Here is an 18,767-nt window from a genome sequence, read left to right as displayed (position 1 = left end):
GCATCATGGGTCCATTGAGATAGGAACAACTCCCCCTTGTGTTTCCAATCTAAATCTATCTTTGACACCCCTACCTTTGCAGCCTGATCTACCTGCTGATTGTTTTGCTGCTCTTCATTAGCTCTACTCTTGGGGACATGAGCATCTACATGGCAAACCTTCACAGGTATTTTCTCTACCCGGGTAGCAATGTCTTTCCATTCTTCAGCAGCCCAAATTGGTTTTCCTCTACGCTGCCAGTTAGCCCCTTTCCATCTCTCCAGCCATCCCCACAGAGCATTGGCTACCATCCATGAATCAGTGTAGAGGTAGAGCTTTGGCCACTTCTCCCTTTCTGCAATGTCTAGGGCCAGCTGAACGGCTTTGAGTTGATCCACCTTCTCCTTCAGTGGCCTCTGCGACCCGTCGTGTGGGGCTCCATACAGCTGCTTTCCACTTCCGATTCATCCCTACGACGTGACAGGAACCATCAGTGAAAAGAGCATAGTGTGTTTCCTCTGCTGGCAATTGGTTGTAGGGTGGAGCTTCTTCAGCCCGTGTCACTGGTTCTTGTTCTTCATCTGTGACACCAAAGTTTTCACCTTCAGGCCAATTTGTAATTACTTCCAAAATCCCAGGGCGATTCAGTTTACCAATACGGGCGTGCTGCGTGATGAGAGCAATCCACTTGCTCCATGTAGCACTGGTGGCATGGTGGGTAAAGGGAACCTTTCCTCTGAACATCCACCCCAGCACTGGTAGTCCGGGTGCCAGGAGGAGTTGTGCTTCTGTACCAATCACCTCTGAGGCAGCTTGGACTCCTTCATAGGCAGCCAAGATTTCCTTCTCTGTTGGGGTTGTAGTTGGCTTCAGACCCTCTGTAGCTCCAACTCCAAAATCCTAGTGGTCAGCCTCGAGTCTCATCAAGCACCTTCTGCCAAAGGCTCCAGGACAGACCATGGTTCCCGGCTGCAGAGTAGAGCACATTCTTGACCTCTGGTCCCGTCCTGACTGGGCCAAGGGCTACTGCATGAGCAATTTCCTGCTTAATCTGGGCAAAAGCTTGTTGCTGCTCAGGGCCCCAATGGAAATCGTTCTTCTTGCGGGTGACCAGGTAAAGAGGGCTCACGATCTGACTGTACTCTCGAATCATCTTATGGATGGGAACCACAGCATCTCGAGTTGTTCTGCATTGCCGGCAATGCACTGTTGAAGTGGCAATTGGTGCCTTTTGCTCTTCTCCCTTCAGAAGTCCTACTGTAGTTGGATTCTTGGACAGTCCAGGCAAGGTGTTCAATTGCTGGATGCCCTCTGTCACTGCAGCTGCTATCCCAAATGCCCACCTGAGTCCTTTTGGGTCTAAAATACCCCCTTCAGAGGTAATCTATACCCAAAATGCATGGGGCCTCTGGGCCAGTCACAATAGGGTGTTTCTTCCACTCATTTCCGGTCAGGCTCACCTCAGCTTCCACCAAGGTAAAGTCCTGTGATCCTCCTGTCACGCCAGCGATGGAGACAGGTTCTGCCCCCACATGTCTTGATGGAACCAATGTTCCATTGTGCACCAGTGTCAACCAAAGCCTTATATTTCTGTGGTTCTGATGTGCCAGGCCAACGGATCCACACAGTCCAGAAAAGTCGGTTTTCCCTCACCTCTACCTGGCTAGAGGCAGGGCCCCTCTAAGCCTGGTTATCTTTCTTTCCTTGGGCATACGTCTTAGAGGTTCCTTCCAGGGGATTGGACATGTCATCAACATCATCATACCTGGAGGCTTGGCTACGGGCAATTGGGGCTGCTTTCCTTTTGGTGGAACTTACTCTTTGAGTCTTACCTTCCATCAATTCACGCACCCGTTGTGCCAGAGCAGCAGTAGATTTTCCGTCCCATCTCCTCATGTTTTCTCCGCAATCACGCAAGAAGAACCACAGCTCAGCTCATGGGGTGTACCTTCTCTCCCCATCTGGGGAACGTCTGCATTGGATACCAGGGCCTCTAATTTGTACTGCTGAGATTTGGAGAAGGTCCTCTTTAATCTCCTCCCTGAGTTTCTGGTGATTCTCCTCTATCTTGTCTTCTAATTTCTGTAGACGTGTTTCCACTACTGCAATTCTGGCATGTGTCGGGCAGTGCACAGCATCTGCATATGCTCGGAGCTTCTTTGCCATATCGAGCACGGTCTCATCCCTCTCATCCCGCTTCATTAATGCTAAAGCAGAAGCGTATTCATGTGGCCCAAGCCATACAAGTTTTCGCCACATCACAGATGTACGTGGTACCATGTCTGGATTCCTAGTTGTTATTTCATCAGAGAAGATAATCTCTGCCACTGCCATTTCTCTCAGGTGTTGGATCCCTTGTTCTATAGTCTTCCACTGGGTCTGCTGCATATAAAGATCATCTGCACACAGGTATCTTTGTGCTATACTTTCCAGGACTCATGCCCAGAGGCTGTGAGGGTTAGCTCCCCTCATCATTCCTTGGTCGATGACAGGATCATGTGACAGGGATCCCAAATGCATCGCTTCAGTGCCATCCAGGATTGTGGCTTCACCTGCAGCATCCCAAAGACAGACCAACCAACTAATTTTAGACTCATCAGGTCATCGAGTGTAATCCTTTCTCAGGCCACGGAGGTCTTTTAGGGAAAAAGACTCAATATTGGCCTCTGATCTTGTACCAGTTGCTTTGACTCCTGATTTTATGTCAGGAAGCATTGAGGGTCCTTCTCCTGCATCATAATCATCATTGTCATCCACTGGTCGATTGGTCTTCTCTGTGCACTTTCCACTTCTCGTGCTAGTAGCAACAGCCATTGGTTGAGGCTTACAGTCTGGTTTAGCTGCTGGCTTCGAGCCTGGGCTGTTGGCCGCAGCCTGAGTGACTGGGATTGCTGCTGGTTTATCTCCCTGCCCCCCTTCCTCCATCTGCTGCCCTACAGTATCAAGCAGAGTGTGATAAGCATATGCCAAGGCCCAGCTCACTGCAATGATCTTTTTCTCCTTAGGGGTATCATGGCAGTTCTCTTTCAGGTACTTTGCCACCTCAGCTGGGTTCTGAATTTGTTCACATGGAAAGTCCCAGACTATAGGGTCAGAAAACTTCTTTAAGATTTGGCCCATATCCTCCCATTTCCCACACCACTCAGGATTTCTCACACTTGGGTCTACTTCTGGGTCAGGGGTCTCATCAGCCCTTCTAGAAATCTCAGCCCTCATTCTAAAGAAGCTGCAGACTGTATAGAGGAAGCTTACCAAATTAAATACCAGAAAGATGGTCTCTTTAACATTCACGGGAAACTGAACATTCTCCAATAGGGATGTAACAGATTCAGAGGAGAAGAAGGAAAGCAAGGGCTGAAAAGCCTCATCTCCTGCTTCTCCTCTAACAAACTGGGTGCACAACCATAACCATGAACCATACATTCCTGGAACAGACTCCAGCACCTTTATAAACCTCCTGCAAGCCATTACAACCAAGCCCAGCCCAATGGATATTCTGGTCAGTGCACCTCTACTGCAAAAACTACATATTAGGGACAATACCGAAGCTACTTCTGGATAAGAAAATAAAGATGATAAAACTCTTTCACCGTTCTGAAGAGATGACAAATTCAGAAAGTTTCTCCTGGGAGTTGTCGCGCAGCTATCAGTCTCCAGCACTGGGGATGGCTGCTGCAGGTCACAAAATGCAGACTCTCAGTGTTTCTTGATGTTTCCCAGGTCCAGGTCCAGAGCAGGTTCAGATGATATTCAGGGAAGGGAAAGGGAAGGGAAAAAGAAACAGTCCAGGGTAAAAATTGGACTGCCTAGCTAAACTAACTAATAAGCAAAAGCAAAAGCAAAAGCAAAAGCAAAAGCAAAAGCAAAAGCAAAAGCAAAAGCAAGCAAGCCAGCAAGCAAGCTAGAAAGCAAGCAAGCAATCAAGCCAAGCCAGCCAAGCCAGCCAAGCCTCTCCTAGACACAGACCATGGAGGGAGGTGAGCCGGCTGAAAACAAGAAAAAAAACAATCCTTCACTTTCAGAGTCAGTTCTGAAGGCACAGAACATAATATCAAGCATAAACAGAACACACGATTTGGGATACAAACACCATACATTCAGCCTAGGACATCCTGCCCACAGGCTCTGGGGAATCTATTTAGAGCTCACATTTTGGGCTTAAAGATCACATAGGTTCCAATGTCTAACATTTGTAGTTTTGGAGAAATCCTGTGAAGTTTGGAAATGTTGAGGTTAGGATGCCTGTGTGGGCCAGTAGGAGTGGCCTCAAAGAGAGGCCATTTTCCATGGGAAAAAGAAGTCATTCCCGCCAGCTCTGGGGAACGGCTTAGAGCTGTGATTTGGGGCTTAAAGGTCACACAGGTTCCTGGTGTCTGACATTTGTAGTTTTGGAGAAATCCTGCAAAGTTTGGAAATGTTCAGGTCAGGATGCCTGAGAGAGCCAGTGGGAGTGGCCTCAGAATGAGGTCATTTTCCATGGGAAAAAGAAATCATGTCCCCAGACTCAGGGGATCTACTTAGAGCTGGGGTTTGGGGCTTCAAGGACACACAGGTTCCTCGTTGCTGACATCTGTAGTTTTGGAGAAATCCTGCGAGGTTTGGAAATGTTGAGGTTAGGAGTCCATTCTGGGTCAGTGGGAGTGGCCTCAAAGAGAGGCCATTTTCCATGGGAAAAAGAAGTCATGTCCCCAGGCTCTGGGGATCTACTTAGAGCTGGGGTTTGGGGCTTTAAGGTCACACAGGTTCCTAGTGTCTGACATATATAGTTTTGAAGAAATCCTGCAAGGTTTGGAAATGTTGAGGACAGCATTACGCTCTGGGCCGCTGGGAGTGGCCTCAAAGAGAGGTCATTTTCCATGGGAAAAAGAAGTAATTTCTGACAGCTCTGGGGATCTACCTAGAGCTGGGGTTTGGGACTTTAAGGACACACAGGTTCCTAATGTCTTACATCTGTAGTTTTGGAGAAATCCTGTGATGTTTGGAAATGTTGAGGCCAGCATGCCTGTAGGGGCCACTGGGAGTGGCCTCAAAGAGAGGCCATTTTCCATGGGAAAAAGAAGTCATGTCCCCAGGCTCTGGGGATCTGCTTAGAGCTGGGGTTTGGGGCATTAAGGTCACAGAGGTTCCTAGTGTCTTACATCTGTAGTTTTGGAGAAATCCTGTGACGTTTGTAAATGTTGAGGTTAGGATGCCTGTGTGAGCCAGACCGAGTGGCCTCTAAGAGAGGCCATTTTCCATGGGAAAAGGAAGTCATGTCCCCACGACCTGAGGACCTGCTTAGAGCTGGGGTTTGGGGCTTTAAGGTCACACAGGTTCCTAGTGTCTGACATCTGTAGTTTTGGAGAAATCCTGCAGGGTTTGGAAATATTGGGGTAAGGATGCCTGAGAGAGCCAGTTCAAGTAGCCTCAAAGAGAGGCCATTTTCCATGGGAAAAAGAAGTCATGTCCCCAGACTCAGGGGATCTACTTAGAGCTGTGGTTTGGGGCTTTAAGGTCACACACATTCCTCGTTGCTGACATCTGTAGTTTTGAAGAAATCCGGCAAGGTTTGGAAATGTTGAGGAGAGCATTACGCTCTGGGCCAGTGGGAGTGCCCTCAAAGAGAGGCCATTTTCCATGGGAAAATAAGTCATTTACCCCATCTCTGGGGATCTACTTAAAAACGGGGTTTGGGGCTTTAAGGTGACACAGGTTCCTAGTGTCTGACATCTGTAGTTTCGGAAAAATCTTGAAGGGTTTAGAAATGTTGAGGTTAGGATGCTTGTGTGGACCAAGAGGAGTGGCCTGAAAGAGAGATCATTTTCCATGGGAAAAAGAAGTCATGTCCCCAGGCTCTGGGGATCTACTTAGAGCTGGGGTTTGGGGCTTTAAGGTCACACAGGTTCCTAGTGTCTGACATTTGTAGTTTTGGAGAATTCCTGCAGGGTTTGGAAATGTTAAGGTCAGGATACCTGTGTGGGCCAGACGGAGTGGCCTCAAAATGAGGCCATTTTCCATGGGAAAAAGAAGTCATGTCCCCAGGCTCTGGGGATCTACTTAGAGCTAGGGTTTGGGGCTTTAAGGTCACACAGGTTCCTCGTTGCTGACATCTGTAGTTTTGGAGAAATCCTGCAGGGTTTGGAAATATTGGGGTAAGGATGCCTGAGAGAGCCAGTTCAAGTAGCCTCAAAGAGAGGCCATTTTCCATGGCAAAAAGAAGTCATGTCCCCAGACTCAGGGGATCTACTTAGAGCTGTGGTTTGGGGCTTTAAGGTCACACACGTTTCTCGTTGCTGACATTTGTAGATTTGGAGATATCCTGCAAGGTTTGGAAATGTTGAGATCAGCATTCCACTGTGGGCCAGTGGGAGTGGTATCAAAGAGATGCCATTTTCCATGGGCAAAAGAAGTCATATGCCCTGGCTCTGGGGATATACTTAGAGCTGGGGTTGGAGCTTTTCGGTTACACAGGTTCCTCGTTGCTGACATCGGAAGTTTTGGAGAAATCCTGCAAAGTTTGGAAATGCTGAGGCCAGCAGTCCAATGTGGGCCAGTGGGAGTGCCCTTAAAGAGAGGTTATTTTCCATGGGAAAAGGAAGTCATGTCCCCAGGATCTGGGGAATCTATTTAGAGCTGGGGTTTGGGGCTTTAAGGACACACAGGTTCCTCGTTGCGGACATCTGTAGTTTTGGAGAAATCTTGCAAGGTTTGTAAATGTTGAGGTCAGGATGCCAGTGTGGGCCAGTGGGAGTGGCCTCAAAGAGAGACCACTTTCCATGGGAAAAAGACGTCCCCATGCTCTGGAGATCTACTTAAAACTGGGGTTTGGCGCTTTAAGGTCACACAGGTTCCTCGTTGCTCACATCTGTAGTTTTGGAGAAATCCTGGAAGGTTTGAAAAGTTGAGGTTAGGATTCCAGTGTGGGCCAGTGGGAGTTGCCTCAAAGAGAGGCCAATTTCGATGCAAAAAAGAAGTCATGTCCCCAGGCTCTGGGGATCTACTTTGAGCTGGGGTTTGGGGCTTTATATTCACACAGGTTCCTTGTTGCTGACATCTGTAGTTTTGGAGAAATCTTGAAGGGTATGGAAATGTTGAGGTTAGGATGCCTGTGTGGACCCGTAGGAGTAGCTGCAAAGAGAGGTCATTTTCCATGGGAAAAAGACGCCATGTCCCCAGGCTCTGGTGAACTCCTTAGAGCTGGGGTTTGGGGGCTTTAAGGTCACACAGGTTCCTCGTGTCTGACATCTGTAGTTTTGGAGAAATCTTGCAGGGTTTGGAAATGTTGAGTTTAGGATGCCTATGTGGGCCAGTAGGAGTGGCTGCAAAGAGAGGCTATTTTCCATGGTAAAAAGAAGTCATGTCCCCAGGCTCTGGGGATCTACTTAGAGCTGTGGTTTGGGGCTTTAAGGTCACACACAGGTTCCTAGTGTCTGACATCTGTAGTTTTGGAGAAATCCTGCAGAGTTTGGAATTGTTGAAGTCAGGATTCCAGTGAGAGCCGGTTGGAGGGGTCGCATATAGAGGATATTTTCTATGGGAAAAAGAAGTCATATGCCCAGGCTCTGGGGTGTTGTAGTGTGCAGCTACGCAAACGGAGCAAAAAGGCTTTGTGAATTTGAAATGGGAGTTTCTGTTTCCTAAACCTAAAGCTGGAGTCTCCATTGTGTATTTTTATGTGTATTTACCCTTCCCCGTGAAGCTATTCCCTTTGGATTTTACCTATCATGTATTCATACTGGGCATTGTTCTATTGGTTTCACCTTATCTCTTATTTTCCCCTATATAACCTGTAACTCAACCCCTGACCATTGTCACTCGTATGTGCGGCGTTTGAGCAAATGCAACCTACTTTGGATTGCACAAGTGTCCAATCTCTTGAGTCTCTTTATCCCGGTCATGATCGCACTCTCTAAATAGCTCTGTCTGTATCAAACGAACCCACAAAGGTGTTAGTTGCTTCTCTCCTGCTGCTCCCGGAAGCTCCTGGCCAGCGCCCCGGGAAAAAAGAACCGGGCGAAAACAAGGAAGTCGGAGAGAAAAGATGCAACAAGTGGCGCCCCAACGCGTGGCTCTGGTACGGCAGCTGTTTTTAAAGCGCAACAGAGAGCGCTCTGGTTTGGAGCTTTTCCAGACGCTGTTTTCCACCGCCATCACCGCGGGACAGACGGCTGCTGACGCCGCCACCATTGAGCCGTCACCGCCAGACTCCACCTGGCAGGAAAAAGCTCTTGGACCACGGCAAGCCTGAGGGGGTTTCTGCTCCTTCTGCTCAGCCCTAGCAGCACTATCGCCACTGAGAAACTGTTCTGGCTCCTGCCCAGTTCCGGGTTTCCAGCGGAGTGAAGATGCAGCTTCTGCACACCCCAGAAGATTACTTCAGACCGGGAACCGCTGTTGTTTTTTGTTTTCTAAGGGTCGATGGTTCGGTAAGATTCAATACTAACGCGGGAGGGCCCTGGTTTAGTGGATCTGGGTGGAGGCACCCCCGTTCCCACGGAGGGAAAGGGCACGTGAACGCACAGCGTGCGGGGTGCTGCCATCGGTTTTTAGACTTTTTTAGGTTTCTTTCTTTGTTTTTTTTCAGCAGCAGGTGGGTGAGGCTTGCTGGTGGGCAGAATGGGTGGGAAATTGTCCACACAGCAGAAAGAGGTTTATAACCAAATAAAAGTAACCCTGACAGAGTCAGGAGAAAGTTTTTCTAAAAGTTTTGTGAAAAAGTTTATAAAGTGGTTGATTTTAAGATTTCCAAACGTCTCAGCTCAGGATGTGAGGAAAATGGGTTTTTGGAAGCATGTTGGGGCAGTTTTAACAGAAGGTACCAAGAAGGGGGATCCTTCAGTGAAGGAAGGCTTCATGAGGATCTTTTTGTTAGTTTATGACATTGTTAAAGAGGGTGCAAACAGTTGGGAAACATGGGAAACTGAAAAGATTCCATCTGCTTTATTCCCCCCGTCTCCCCGACCCCCACAGTCTGAAAATGCTAATCGCTCTGTTGAAACTTCTGTTTCTAACCCCTCTTCTGATTCTTTTCACAGTTGTGGCTGTTCCCAAAAATGCTGTACCTCGTCTAACCCCTTCCCACACCCCCCACGGGATGAACCACCACAAGATGGCGGCGGCCATGTGGCGGGGGTCTTTGTCTCTCCACAAGGTAGACAAAGAAGCGTGGCGGGAACTCCTCCTTCCCAGGTACCCCCCCTCCACACCAGTCCCTGACCCTCCTTCCCTTTGTCCTGACCCCTCCTCCTCCTCTCTTGCGGCAGACGAAACCCCTCCCAGGTGCTATTGCAGGCCTCCACCCACAGCACCACCCCTCCAGGTTGTTCCTTCAGCTCCACCCTTCGACGTTCCATCACCCAATCCCGCCCCGCTCCACACGGCATCACCAACCTCAGCCACTCCCACACAAACCTCCACCCCCGAGCCTCCAGACCCTGCCCCCCTCTCTCCTGTTTCCCAAGCCCCGGCCTCTGTTTCCCATGGTGAAGGGAAAGGCGGGGAAGCCGAAGACGGGAAACAGAAAGCAGGCAAGGATTCAAATTCCTTGTTTCTCGCGCCAGTGTTGTACAACGCGAGAGGGCAAAACCCCAGGTGGGAACCACTTTCATACGAAAGCATAAAGGAACCCTGCAAAACAAAATGTGAATTTGGGCAAAAAAGCAAATTTTTTAGAAGCATGTTAAAAGCAACTTTCAATTCTAACACCTTAGTTCCCGCTGATTTAAAGTGCTTGTTCAGTTGCTTGCTCCCTCCCTCAGAATACCGAATGTGGGAAAGAACTTGGAAAAGGTTTGCAGGAGACCTTCTTCCAGGAATTTTGCGGAGTGCCGATTATGCCAAAGATATAGAAGGTGGTGAGATCACCCTCGAACATCTTGTGGGTGAAGGGGATTGGAACCAAGTCCAAAAACAAGCAGCAGGGATTCCAAAACCAGTGTTAGATCTCATAAAAGACGCAGCAGAACAAGCATTTCTTATTATGCCCTCAAAAGAACCTATAATATCTTATATCGCTCTCAAGCAATCTGTTTCAGACCCATTCATGGATTTTGTTGATCGAGTGAGAGACACGGTCGAGAAAAAGGTGGAAGGGCAAGAAGCACGAGATGAAATCACGTTTGAAATTGTCACCACAAATGCCAATGATGCCTGTCGGCAAGTCATCATGGCTCTTCCAGTGTCTCCTCCACCTACGCTGGATTGGCTCATCGAGGAGTGCACAAGAAAAGCCACACTGATGGCAGAGGACTTGGTGGAAAGTCCTCAGGAAAAAGTGGTTGTTCCAACATCAGCAACCCCAGAAACTCCAACATCCAGTTCTTCTCCTCACAAACGCAGGTGTTTTTACTGCAATCGGGAAGGCCATTTCATCAGCCAGTGCCCCTTTCAGGGGACAGCACCTCCTCGGGGGGGGGGGGGGGAGAATTCTCCAACCAGCAAAAAAACTAATTGGGGAGCGCAGACCTACCCTGTGTGATGATACAAATGGGGTGGGTCAGGGGGTTGTTGGATACCCCACAGATGACGCAGTTGCGTCAAACAGGAAACGCCGCAAGGGAGGAGGAGAACCCTAATTCCTGTTTTTCCTTTATACTGGCAGATTTTTTATAGTTGGTTTACCCTGTTGTATGATTTCATTTTTCTTTCAGACTAGCAGGATGTCAATTCCTACGTTCCTGCTCCTCATTTGGCTCCAGAAAAGCAGGAGAATGAGGACTCGTCCAAGGGCATGTTTAAAGGCTGGGATCTTTCTGGGTGGGTGTTGTCCCTTCTAAAGGACATTTGTTATTTTGTAGTTACAATTTTTTTAGTTTTGCTATCATTTGGGATTTTTAAGCGAATCATTTTTAGCATTGCTTCCTCCAAGTTTGAAGCCTCCGCACCTGTCGTAGTTGCTGCTTCCACCATGGGAGGAGAATGGTGGGAAGATGGAAAACAAAACAACACTGCAGTTTGATAGCTGCAGTTTCTCCTTCCCCCAAAGATCCATTCATTTTATTAAACAAAAAAGAGGGAGATGTTGTAGCGTACAGCTACGCAAATGGAGCAAAAAGGCTTTGTGAATTTTAAATGGGAGTTTCTGTTTCCTAAACCTAAAGCTGGAGTCTCTATTCTGTATTTTTATGTGTATTTTCCCTTCCCCGTGAAGCTATTCCCTTTGGATTTTACCTATCATGTATTCATACTGGGCATTGTTCTATTGGTTTCACCGTATCTCTTATTTTCCCCTATATAACCTGTAACTCAACCCCTGACCATTGTCATTCTACGTGTGGTGTTCGAGCAAATACAACCTACTTTGGACCACACAACAAGTGTCCAATCTCTTGAGTCTCTTTATCCTGGTCAGCATCACGCCCTCTAAATAGCTCTGTCTGTATCAAACGAACCCACAAAGGTGTTTGTTGCTTCTCTCCGGATGATACTGGAAGCGCCTGGCCAGCGCCACAGGAAAAAGGAGCTAGGCGAAAACAAGAAAGTCGGAGAGAAAAGAAGCAAGACTGGGGATCTACTTAGAGCTGGGGAATGGGGCTTTACGGTCACACAGGTTCCTAGTGTCCAACATCTGTAGTTTTGGAGAAATCCAGCAGGGTTTGGAAATGTTGAGGTTAGGATGCCTGTGTGGACCAATGAGAGTGGCTGCAAATAGAGGTCATTTTCCATGGAAAAAGAAGTCATGTCCCCAGGCTCTGGGGATCTACTAAGAGCTGCGGTTTGGGACTTAGAGGTCACACAGTTTCCTAGTGTCTGACATCTGTCATTTTGGAGAAATCCTGCAAGGTTTGGAAATGTTGAGGTCAGGATGCCTGTGTGGGTCAGGAGGAGTGGCCTCAAATTGAGGCCATTTTCCATGGGAAAAAGAAGTCATGTCCCCAGGCTCTGGGGATCTACTTAGAGCTGGGGTGTGGGGCTTTAAGGTCACACAAGTTCCTTGTATCTAACATCTGGAGTTTTGGACAAAACCTGCAGGGTTTGAAAATGTTGCGGTCCCAAAGGACCTCAACTGACTATGGCCAGGGCCTCAGATGACCTTAAGTGACAACAGTCATGGCCTCAGGTATCTCAACTGATCCCAAATGACCTCAAGTGACCCCAAAAAGTGCCGCTCAGGGCCTCAGATGACATCGAGGGGCATCAAATGACCAAAAGTGACCCCAGTCAGGGCCACAGATGATTTCAAATGATCACAAATGACCACAACTGACCCCGGTCAGGCCTCAGATGACCTCAAGTGACCCAAATGACATTAAGTGAAATTGGTCAGGGTCTCCGGTGACCTCAAGCGCCTCCAAATGACCTTAATTTGACCCCAGTCATGGCCACCAGTGACCTCAAATGACCACAGTCAGGGCCTCAGGTGACATCAAGTGACCCCAAATGACCTCAAGTGACCCCCATCAGGGCCTCAGATGGCCTCAAGTGACCCCAAATTACCTCAAGTGACCCTGGTCAGGGCCTCCAATGACCTCAAGTGGCCCCGGTCAGGGGCTCAGATGACCTCAAGTGACCCCAAATGACCTCAAGTGATCACGGTCAGGGCCACAGGTCACCACAAGTGACCCAAAAGAAATAAAATTACCCCTGTCAGGGTCTCAGGTGACCTCGAGTGAGCACGGTCAGGAACTCAGATGTCCTCAAATGACCATAAATGACCTCAAGTGAACCAAATAAATGCTGGTCAGAGGCTCAGGTGACCGCAAGTGACACCAAATAACCTCAAGTGACCCCGGTCAAGGCCTCACATGACATCAAGTGACCCCAAATGACCTCAAGTGACCCCAGTCAGGGCCTCACGTGACCTCAAGTGATCTGAAATTACCTCAAGTGACCCTGGTCCGGGCTTCAGGTGACCTCAAGTGACCCTGGTCAAGGCCTCAGGTGACCTCAAGTGACCTTAAATGACCTCAAGTAACCTCAGCCACGGCCTCAGATGACCTCAAGTGACCCCAAATGACCTCAAATAATCCCGGTCAGGGCTCAAATGAACTCAAGTGATCCCAAATGTCCTCCAAGGACTGCAGTCAGGGCCACAGGTGAAACCAAGTGACCCAAAATTACCTCAAGCCACCCTGATCAGGGCCTCAGATGACCTCAAGTGACCTCGGGGAGGGCCTCAGGTGACCTCAAGTGACCATAAATGACCTCAAGTAACCTCAGTCACGGCCTCAGATGACCTCAAGTGACCCCAAATGACCTGAAGTGAGCCCAATCAGGGCCTCAGATGACCTCAGGTGACCTCGGGGAGGGCCTCAGGTGACTTCAAGTGACCATAAATGACCTCAAGTAACCTAGGTCACGGCCGCAGATGACGTCAAGTGACCCCAAATGACCTGAAGTGAGCCCGATCAGGGCTCAGTTGACCTCACGTGACCCCAAAATGACCTCAAGTGACCCCGCTCAGGGCCTCAGGTGATCTCAAGTGACCCCAAATGACCTCAAGTTGCCTGTTCTTCCTTGCCAGCCTTTCGTTTTTGCAACCCCAAGGCCGGTGGCAGCGCCTGGTCGAGGCGAGCGGCAGTGCTGCCACCTTGTGGCCATAGTGCAGGACTGCAGCCCAATACCACGATCCTCCTGCGGCCTCCATCATGGGAGTGTTTCGGCCAGGAAGTTTTTGACCTTCCCAAAATGGCCGCAAAAAAAAAAAAAAAAAAATGGTGGGAAATTCGCCTCAGATGAAATCAAGAGACCCCAAATGACCTGAAGTGACCCCGGTCAAGGCCTCAGGTGACCTCAGGTGACCCCAAATGACCTCAAGTGACCACTGTCAGGGCCTCAGGTGACCTCTGGTGACTCCAAAATACCTCAAGTGACCACTGTCAGGGCCTCAGGTGACCTCAAGTGATTCCAAATTACCTCAAGTGACCTCGATCAGGCCTTCAGGTGACCGAAAGTGACTCCAAATTAACATATGTGACCCTGGTAAAGACCTCAGGTGACTTTGAGTGACCCCAAATAACCTCAAGTGACCACATTCAGAGCCTCAGATGACCTCATGTGACCCCAAGTGACCTCGAGTGATCCCGGTCTGGGCCTCAGGTGACCTCAAGTGACCCCAAATGACCTCAAGTGTCTCCGGTCAGGGCCTCAGTTGACTTCAAGTGACCTCAAAATTAACTCAAGTGACCACAGTCAGGGCCTCAGATGGCCTCAAATGTCCTCAAATGACCTCAAGTGACCTCAGTTTGGGCCTCAAGTGGGCTCAAGGGACGTAAAATGACCTCAAATGTCCCCGGTCAGGGCTTCAGGTGACCTCAAGTGACCAAAAATGACCTCACGTGATACGGTCAAGACCGCAGGTGACCTCAAAGTATGCAAAATGACGTCAAGTGACCTTGGTCAGGGCCTCAGATGAATTCAAGAGACCCCAGATGACCTTATATTGATCCCAGTCATGGCCTCAGGCTACCTCAAGTGACCCTGGTCAGGGCCTCAGGTGACCTCAAGTGACCCCAAATGACCTCAAGTGACCACAGTCAGGGCCTCAGTTGACCTCAAGTGACCCCAAGGGACCTCAAGTGACTCCGGACCAGGACTCAAGCGATCTCAAGTGTTCCCAAATAACCTCAAGTGACCCCCATCAGGGAGTCAGGTGACCTCAAGTGATGCTAAATGACCTCAAGTGACCCCCATAAGGGCCTCAGGTGACTTCAAGTGACCCTAAAATACCTCACGTGACCCTGGTCAGGGCCTCACATGACATCAAGTGACCCCAAATTACACAAAGTGACCCCAGTCAGGGCCTCAGGCGACCTCAATTGACTCCAAATGACCTCAAGTGACCCTGGTCAAGGCCTCAGGTGACCTCAAGTGACCTTAAATGACCTCAAGTAACCTCAGTCACGGCCTCAGATGACCTCAAGTGATCCCAAATGTCCTCCAAGGACTGCAGTCAGGGCCACAGGTGAAACCAAGTGACCCAAAATGACCTCAAGCCACCCCGATCAGGGCCTCAGGTGACCTCAAGTGACCACAGTCAGGGCCTCAGGTGACCTCAAGTAACCCCAAATAACCTGAAGTGAGCCCGATCAGGGCTCAGATGACCTCAAGTGACCCCAAATGACCTCAAGTTGCCTGTTCTTCCTTGCCAGCCTTTCGTTTTTGCAACCCCAAGGCCGGTGGCAGCGCCTGGCCGAGGCGAGCGGCAGTGCTGCCACCTTGTGGCCATAGTGCAGGACTGCAGCCCAATACCACGATCCTCCTGCGGCCTCCATCATGGGAGTGTTTCGGCCAGGAAGTTTTTGACCTTCCCAAAATGGCCGCAAAAAAAAAAAAAAAAAAATGGTGGGAAATTCGCCTCAGATGAAATCAAGAGACCCCAAATGACCTGAAGTGACCCCGGTCAAGGCCTCAGGTGACCTCAGGTGACCCCAAATGACCTCAAGTGACCACTGTCAGGGCCTCAGGTGACCTCTGGTGACTCCAAAATACCTCAAGTGACCACTGTCAGGGCCTCAGGTGACCTCAAGTGATTCCAAATTACCTCAAGTGACCTCGATCAGGCCTTCAGGTGACCGAAAGTGACTCCAAATTAACATATGTGACCCTGGTAAAGACCTCAGGTGACTTTGAGTGACCCCAAATAACCTCAAGTGACCACATTCAGAGCCTCAGATGACCTCATGTGACCCCAAGTGACCTCGAGTGATCCCGGTCTGGGCCTCAGGTGACCTCAAGTGACCCCAAATGACCTCAAGTGTCTCCGGTCAGGGCCTCAGTTGACTTCAAGTGACCTCAAAATTAACTCAAGTGACCACAGTCAGGGCCTCAGATGGCCTCAAATGTCCTCAAATGACCTCAAGTGACCTCAGTTTGGGCCTCAAGTGGGCTCAAGGGACGTAAAATGACCTCAAATGTCCCCGGTCAGGGCTTCAGGTGACCTCAAGTGACCAAAAATGACCTCACGTGATACGGTCAAGACCGCAGGTGACCTCAAAGTATGCAAAATGACGTCAAGTGACCTTGGTCAGGGCCTCAGATGAATTCAAGAGACCCCAGATGACCTTATATTGATCCCAGTCATGGCCTCAGGCTACCTCAAGTGACCCTGGTCAGGGCCTCAGGTGACCTCAAGTGACCCCAAATGACCTCAAGTGACCACAGTCAGGGCCTCAGTTGACCTCAAGTGACCCCAAGGGACCTCAAGTGACTCCGGACCAGGACTCAAGCGATCTCAAGTGTTCCCAAATAACCTCAAGTGACCCCCATCAGGGAGTCAGGTGACCTCAAGTGATGCTAAATGACCTCAAGTGACCCCCATAAGGGCCTCAGGTGACTTCAAGTGACCCTAAAATACCTCACGTGACCCTGGTCAGGGCCTCACATGACATCAAGTGACCCCAAATTACACAAAGTGACCCCAGTCAGGGCCTCAGGCGACCTCAATTGACTCCAAATGACCTCAAGTGACCCTGGTCAAGGCCTCAGGTGACCTCAAGTGACCTTAAATGACCTCAAGTAACCTCAGTCACGGCCTCAGATGACCTCAAGTGATCCCAAATGTCCTCCAAGGACTGCAGTCAGGGCCACAGGTGAAACCAAGTGACCCAAAATGACCTCAAGCCACCCCGATCAGGGCCTCAGGTGACCTCAAGTGACCACAGTCAGGGCCTCAGGTGACCTCAAGTAACCCCAAATAACCTGAAGTGAGCCCGATCAGGGCTCAGATGACCTCAAGTGACCCCAAATGACCTCAAGTTGCCTGTTCTTCCTTGCCAGCCTTTCGTTTTTGCAACCCCAAGGCCGGTGGCAGCGCCTGGCCGAGGCGAGCGGCAGTGCTGCCACCTTGTGGCCATAGTGCAGGACTGCAGCCCAATACCACGATCCTCCTGCGGCCTCCATCATGGGAGTGTTTCGGCCAGGAAGTTTTTGACCTTCCCAAAATGGCCGCAAAAAAAAAAAAAAAAAAATGGTGGGAAATTCGCCTCAGATGAAATCAAGAGACCCCAAATGACCTGAAGTGACCCCGGTCAAGGCCTCAGGTGACCTCAGGTGACCCCAAATGACCTCAAGTGACCACTGTCAGGGCCTCAGGTGACCTCTGGTGACTCCAAAATACCTCAAGTGACCACTGTCAGGGCCTCAGGTGACCTCAAGTGATTCCAAATTACCTCAAGTGACCTCGATCAGGCCTTCAGGTGACCGAAAGTGACTCCAAATTAACATATGTGACCCTGGTAAAGACCTCAGGTGACTTTGAGTGACCCCAAATAACCTCAAGTGACCACATTCAGAGCCTCAGATGACCTCATGTGACCCCAAGTGACCTCGAGTGATCCCGGTCTGGGCCTCAGGTGACCTCAAGTGACCCCAAATGACCTCAAGTGTCTCCGGTCAGGGCCTCAGTTGACTTCAAGTGACCTCAAAATTAACTCAAGTGACCACAGTCAGGGCCTCAGATGGCCTCAAATGTCCTCAAATGACCTCAAGTGACCTCAGTTTGGGCCTCAAGTGGGCTCAAGGGACGTAAAATGACCTCAAATGTCCCCGGTCAGGGCTTCAGGTGACCTCAAGTGACCAAAAATGACCTCACGTGATACGGTCAAGACCGCAGGTGACCTCAAAGTATGCAAAATGACGTCAAGTGACCTTGGTCAGGGCCTCAGATGAATTCAAGAGACCCCAGATGACCTTATATTGATCCCAGTCATGGCCTCAGGCTACCTCAAGTGACCCTGGTCAGGGCCTCAGGTGACCTCAAGTGACCCCAAATGACCTCAAGTGACCACAGTCAGGGCCTCAGTTGACCTCAAGTGACCCCAAGGGACCTCAAGTGACTCCGGACCAGGACTCAAGCGATCTCAAGTGTTCCCAAATAACCTCAAGTGACCCCCATCAGGGAGTCAGGTGACCTCAAGTGATGCTAAATGACCTCAAGTGACCCCCATAAGGGCCTCAGGTGACTTCAAGTGACCCTAAAATACCTCACGTGACCCTGGTCAGGGCCTCACATGACATCAAGTGACCCCAAATTACACAAAGTGACCCCAGTCAGGGCCTCAGGCGACCTCAATTGACTCCAAATGACCTCAAGTGACCCTGGTCAAGGCCTCAGGTGACCTCAAGTGACCTTAAATGACCTCAAGTAACCTCAGTCACGGCCTCAGATGACCTCAAGTGATCCCAAATGTCCTCCAAGGACTGCAGTCAGGGCCACAGGTGAAACCAAGTGACCCAAAATGACCTCAAGCCACCCCGATCAGGGCCTCAGGTGACCTCAAGTGACCACAGTCAGGGCCTCAGGTGACCTCAAGTAACCCCAAATAACCTGAAGTGAGCCCGATCAGGGCTCAGATGACCTCAAGTGACCCCAAATGACCTCAAGTTGCCTGTTCTTCCTTGCCAGCCTTTCGTTTTTGCAACCCCAAGGCCGGTGGCAGCGCCTGGCCGAGGCGAGCGGCAGTGCTGCCACCTTGTGGCCATAGTGCAGGACTGCAGCCCAATACCACGATCCTCCTGCGGCCTCCATCATGGGAGTGTTTCGGCCAGGAAGTTTTTGACCTTCCCAAAATGGCCGCAAAAAAAAAAAAAAAAAATGGTGGGAAATTCGCCTCAGATGAAATCAAGAGACCCCAAATGACCTGAAGTGACCCCGGTCAAGGCCTCAGGTGACCTCAGGTGACCCCAAATGACCTCAAGTGACCACTGTCAGGGCCTCAGGTGACCTCTGGTGACTCCAAAATACCTCAAGTGACCACTGTCAGGGCCTCAGGTGACCTCAAGTGATTCCAAATTACCTCAAGTGACCTCGATCAGGCCTTCAGGTGACCGAAAGTGACTCCAAATTAACATATGTGACCCTGGTAAAGACC

General features: G+C 49.8%; 1 long non-coding RNA gene across 1 annotated transcript; it reads left to right on the top strand.

The window, feature by feature from the left end:
- The first annotated feature begins 8,221 nt into the window (after window positions 1–8,221).
- Window positions 8,222–11,210, top strand: LOC128795760 (uncharacterized). The gene is made up of 3 exons (XR_008433632.1): window positions 8,222–8,384; window positions 8,994–9,147; window positions 10,608–11,210. It is a non-coding gene; the product is annotated as an uncharacterized LOC128795760 (long non-coding RNA).
- Window positions 11,211–18,767: the final 7,557 nt, after the last annotated feature.

The sequence above is a fragment of the Vidua chalybeata genome, chromosome 15 (genome assembly GCF_026979565.1).
Source record: "Vidua chalybeata isolate OUT-0048 chromosome 15, bVidCha1 merged haplotype, whole genome shotgun sequence".
Lineage (NCBI taxonomy): Eukaryota > Metazoa > Chordata > Aves > Passeriformes > Viduidae > Vidua > Vidua chalybeata.
This window is presented reverse-complemented; position numbering and strand designations above follow the sequence as displayed.